Here is a 5,768-nt window from a genome sequence, read left to right as displayed (position 1 = left end):
AAACATGATAAAAGTTTCGTCGATTGGTACTCAGATGTATGCTTTATTGCAAGAAACGCATTCATACAAGTCATGACTAGTTACTTTAAAAAATGATGATTGTTTCAGTTAATTAGTGTATACATGTGAAGTGTCCAAATGCATTCGACTTGTTTAGTTGTCACGGTGCCTATTCCACGTTACTTTTTAAGATCTGTGTGGGGATTAAATTATCAACAAAAGCGCGACGCAGGTAACATGTTCAATGATAACTTTTTAAATATTTAACCATTTTTAATGGTATAAAGTGTAAAGCCCGCTCATTCATGAGAGTTTTTTTTATAGGTATTATTTTTCATGATTTTATAAAACAAATAAGTATTTTTTCAGTAAAGTGCAACCGCGCGTTTGAAAGGTTAGACAAATGTAGGATCTGTGTGGGGACATTATTTTATTTTGACACAGAACCATTACCTCTGGCGAACTGAAACAATAAACGTTATGGGCGGAGCTTACAATATATCATTTTGCATGCATTAACAGGTTTCTGTTATATATTTATGTTACTACTACTTTAACCATTTCTACTATAATTCCACGACTGCTTCAGTTTTTGTAGTGCTGTTGCGGATAATATACATGTTGCTACTTTTACAACAATTTCTACTGTTGTTGTTTCTGGTGCTCCTTCTGATGATGATACTACTACTACTACTACTACTACTACTACTACTACTACTACTACTACTACTACTACTACTACTACTACTACTACTACTACTACTACAACTACAAAGACTACTACTACTACTACTACTACTACTACTACTACTACTACTACTACTACTACTACTACTACTACTACTACTACTACTACTACTACTACTACTAGTCTACTACTACAACTACTACTACTACTACTAGTACTACTACTACTACTACATCTACTACTACTGCTGCTACTACTACTACTATTACTACTACTACTACTACTACTACTACTACTACTACTACTACTACTACTACTACTACTACTACTACTACTACTACTACTACTACTACTATTACTACTACTACTACTACTACTACAACAACAACAATAACAACAACAACTACTCCTTCTCCTACTATTACTACTCCTTCTCCTACTACTTCTACTACTACTACTGCTGCTGCTGCTGCTGCTACTACTACTACTACACCTACTACTACTACTACTACTACACCTACTACTACTACTACTACTACTACTACTACTACTACTACTACTACTAATAATAATAATAATAATAATAATTATTATTATTATTATTATTATTATTATTATTATTATTATTATTATTACTACTACTACTACTACTACTACTACTTCTACTACTACTACTACTACTACTACTACTACTACTACTACTACTACTAGTACTACACCAACTGTCACTACTATTTCCGCAGTGATTGTTAAAATATTGACAGATTGTACTAATCTGTCGAAGATAAATTATGTACATGACATCAAATGATAAACATTTATATTAAGTTACACGAAGTTGTTATGTAATAACATATGCGACCAAGTATACTATACATTGTTGAAAGATAACGAGTATATTATATGCATGTAACAACCTTGATATTAAAGTTCTCTGGATTGTTTGTATTACGTATATGCAGCTATACATCAACTTATTTAGCAACCTATTATCAACTATCATACGTGTCATGTTTATTATTTATTGTTGAAAAGCATTCGACTGCAGTCGACCTGTTTCAACCAGGAAGATTATAAATGTCGCGCAGATAACAAGTGATGTAATAAAGATATCTAATGTGATATTATATGTCATTTCTTTGCGAAGTGTTGCTGATAGGATTCTGTTTTGAAGGTCCACTTTTTCCAGGATGTTTCGAAGCCGCTGTTATCTTGCCGGTTTAACACTCTGGCTGTTCTTGCCGTTGTCAGGTATGTACATTTATGTAATTATTCATACTGAATTATGTCACAGCATGTTTTATTTATCCTGAAGGTGTTAGTACGGTTGTGACTAATGAGTAGCTACTACTTCTAGTAATGCTAATTTGTAAATCTATAACAGGGGATCGTGTGCTGAGTTATAGTGTTTGTATTTATTTCAGGTTCATTTAACTGCTTTACGTGTTCATACACGTTGTCAGGAGACCCGAGTGTGGGTTACTATTGTGTGAACGCAACACTTCCCACGTCGCCTCCAATTGTATCATGCTCGAAACCTCACATGTGTGTAACAACCGCCGTATTTAACGAGGGTAAACGTATTTGTGTAACACCTTTATATGAAACATCTGACATCTGAGTCAAATTAAGACATACATATTGAAAGAAGGCAGCCCAAAGGACGAGATATAGATCTACTCCCCTAAATCTGCAATGATAATTTTATATCTCGATCGCTTAATTGTGAATTACCCTGATCGATTATCTATACTTAACGAGAATTTTCTTATTATTCACCTAATATTTTATTATCTGTAAATATGCCCATAATCAGAATATTGTGAATTGATATTTGATATAACAGAAAGGTCCCAGGTTCGATCCGTATTCCGTACGTGTCGGCAACCGGACAATATCTGCACGGGAAGCAACTGCTGCGAACAGACTGGTGTGTATCCTGTGTGTCAACACAAGTGTGATACTGACATGTGCGATATATTGAACGCTGAACTGTGGCTGCGTTCTAACTCGATCAGACCTGCAACCTGTTTCACATGCGTCGCTGCTTTCATATGTGTACATTTGCTGTATTTTAAATAACGCGTGCGAAGATTTGGAAAGTGCTCTGACGTTGAATATGTGTACAACAAAATAGAACGTGTTGTTCTTTAAAGAACATGTTTGCTAATATTCTACGAATCTGAAAAAGGTATGATGAAAATGATTTTAATTCCCCTAAATGGCGGCATATAGAAGTCGCGGAGTCCGCCCGTGCGTGCTTTCGTCCAGCCGTCCGTCCGTAAATGTCTGACTCAGCCATAATTTTGCAATATATTAATGGATTTTAAAATAAAATGTTTACCTTGATGAGTGGAATACTCGCATTAAACATCTGGGGTGCATTTCAAATCACAGCTCACAGAACCAAAATTGTAAAAGTTGAATATTGCCGTATCAGACAAAACTTTGATATGTGAAGATGGATTTTGAAATAGATTATAAGCTTGATGAGAGGGTATGATTGTCTGTCTGTTTGTGTGCATGTAATTTTCTTCACAGAAGAAAGCAACGTTACTTATCAAACTCTTTAATTCTGTAAGCAAATAATTGTTTATGTAACGTGTGTGCCTATTTACATCAAAACTGGCCTTGTGGCCTAACGGATAAGGCGTCGGCCTCCGGAACCGAAGATTGAGAGTTCGAGTCCCATCAAGGTCGAACTGTTTTGCATTTGTGATTTTATGTGCTACTTTATGAACAAACTAATAAAATACTGAAATTTGTGTAAATCAAAATAAAGCAAGTCTACTAATATCTGGCTTGCATTTATGCCGGCGTTTATACTTTATTTTTTATATACTTATATTCTGTAAACATATTTTCATTGGGTCATATAATGTTGGCAAGCAAACTGTCAATTTTATAGGTATTTTGCCAAATTTGTTTGACATGCAACCGAATGCCCGACGAACATGAACGAATTGCATTGGTGATTTTGTTGACATAAAAATGAAATATAAATCAAACATATCATACCGGCATGGAGGTAGCGTCGGGCGTCAGGAGTTTCTGGTGTCTACATACCATTAAGGCTCCCAACTATTATTATGCGTTTTGATTTGGAAGCGTGACGCAATTTATTCAACTGTATTAAAACTGTATTAAAACATTTCAGGCCTATCCATTCCAATAAAAAGAAGAAAAAACGCTGATAACATATTGTTTTCCCGGAGGTAGTTCAAAAACTCATTTCAATTAGATCTAAAGGTTTCGAATCATAAGATGTTTCTTTCAGGCTACCGAGCAGAAGGAACGCCTAATATGTGAGGGAAATCGCACTCGACACAAGTTGTGCAATGAGACATATTGAACGAGAATAAAATAATGGTTGATTATATATATTGTGTTTTGACAACAAAAGCCCTACGACATGTTTTGATAATATATAAAAGCTGTTTAAAGAATATAAAGCGTGTTCAAAATGAAGGATGTGGTTATCAAACTGAGCGTGTCAGAAATGACCAGACGTGTTTCAATCTAACTCTCTCTTTTTTTTTTGGGGGGGGGGGGGGGGGGCAATGCGAAAAGATGTATGACGTCACTGTAATCGCCAAACAGTGATATACAGGATATTTGTTGGTTTCGGTGGAATATCGATTTTAATTCACGAGTGATCATAGAAAATAATATTTTCACGAGTGGCGCAGCCACGAGTGAACATATATACATGTATTGTCTATGATCACGAGTGAAAAAGAATCGATATTCCACCGAATCCAACACATTTTTTTATTTTATGCCTTTTTCACCCTTTATTTGCATTTTATTTTATGCTTTCTAGTTGTTTATAGAGAAATATCAGTGAATTAAAACTTAAAAAATAATAATTTCACTGTTTCAAACAATGAAAATTATCAGTGAAAATTAACGATAATTTTCACTGTTTATATTAAATGACGTCATTATTTGACGAAATGAGGTCATTTTCCCAGCGAAATTCTTTAGTTAAACTCTATAACAATGTATATAAACTGTGAAAAAAAAGCATAAAATAAAAAGAAAATGTGTTGGGTTCGGTGGATTATCGATTTTAATTCACTCGTGATCATATAAAATATATATTTTTACTCGTGGCTGCGCCACTCGTAAAAATATTATTTTCTATAATACTCGTGAATTAAAATCGATAATCCACCGAATCCAGCAAATATCCTCTATGTAAAAGAGTTTAACTGGAGAATTTCGCTGGATTAATGACGTCATTTCGTCATAAAAATGATATCATTTCAGAGTAACACTGAAAATTATCGATAATTTTCACTGTTTAAAACAGTGAATTATCAGTTTTAATTCACTGATATATCTTTTTACATCACCGGAAAGCATACAATAAATGTAGAGTGTCTGTTTTTCTTTTATCCTCCGATTTAAAGATAAGTTTACGATGCGAGGCGAGGCGAGCCGTGTTTACAAGCGTACGGAGACGAGTCGAATAAGTTCAAATACCCAAAGACATTAGACATTTACCAAATATTCTACTGATACTACAATACGTGTTTAATAATTTTGCTGAAACGTTCAAAATAGTAGTCTTTAATTTATACAAGACCACCGCATAGCGGGTGCGAACGCTCGGCTGCGGGTGCAGTTTTGAATAAATGAAAGCTTGTCAGAAGAATATTAGAGGTCACAGTGACCTTGACCCTTTACCTAGTGACCCAAAAATGTACATGGCGTGCAGAACTCATCAAGGTGCAGCTACATATGAAGTTTGAATGTTGTAGGTGGAAGCACTTAGATTTTAGAGCCATTGTTAAGGTTTTAGCACGGTGGACGCCGGACGGCGGACGACGAGCTGGCTATGACAATACCTCAGGTTTTCTCAGAAAACGGCCGAGCTAGTAAAATGATCTGTAACTTACCTTGTGCAGTAATATTAAAATTGAATGTGAGCTTCCACGGTTATGCCACTCGAAATAGCCTTAAAGAATACCATGCAAAATGAAACAAAACAAAATATCACGAACTGTAATCAGCTTTCAAAATGACACACTCTTAAGCAGAATAAAGTAAGTTTTGTTCAAACTGAAATTGTTGT

The 5,768-nt window shown here is 34.8% G+C and overlaps 1 long non-coding RNA gene across 1 annotated transcript; it reads left to right on the top strand.

Moving 5' to 3' along the window:
* Positions 1 to 1,493: 1,493 nt before the first annotated feature.
* On the top strand, positions 1,494 to 2,170 carry LOC127863278 (uncharacterized). The gene is made up of 3 exons (XR_008041011.1): positions 1,494 to 1,597; positions 1,863 to 1,939; positions 2,113 to 2,170. It is a non-coding gene; the product is annotated as an uncharacterized LOC127863278 (long non-coding RNA).
* The last annotated feature ends 3,598 nt before the right edge of the window (positions 2,171 to 5,768 follow it).

Source organism: Dreissena polymorpha, unplaced genomic scaffold (genome assembly GCF_020536995.1).
Source record: "Dreissena polymorpha isolate Duluth1 unplaced genomic scaffold, UMN_Dpol_1.0 chrUn004, whole genome shotgun sequence".
NCBI lineage: Eukaryota > Metazoa > Mollusca > Bivalvia > Myida > Dreissenidae > Dreissena > Dreissena polymorpha.
Note: the sequence above shows the minus strand (reverse complement) of the source record. Positions and strands in the feature narration are given on the sequence as shown.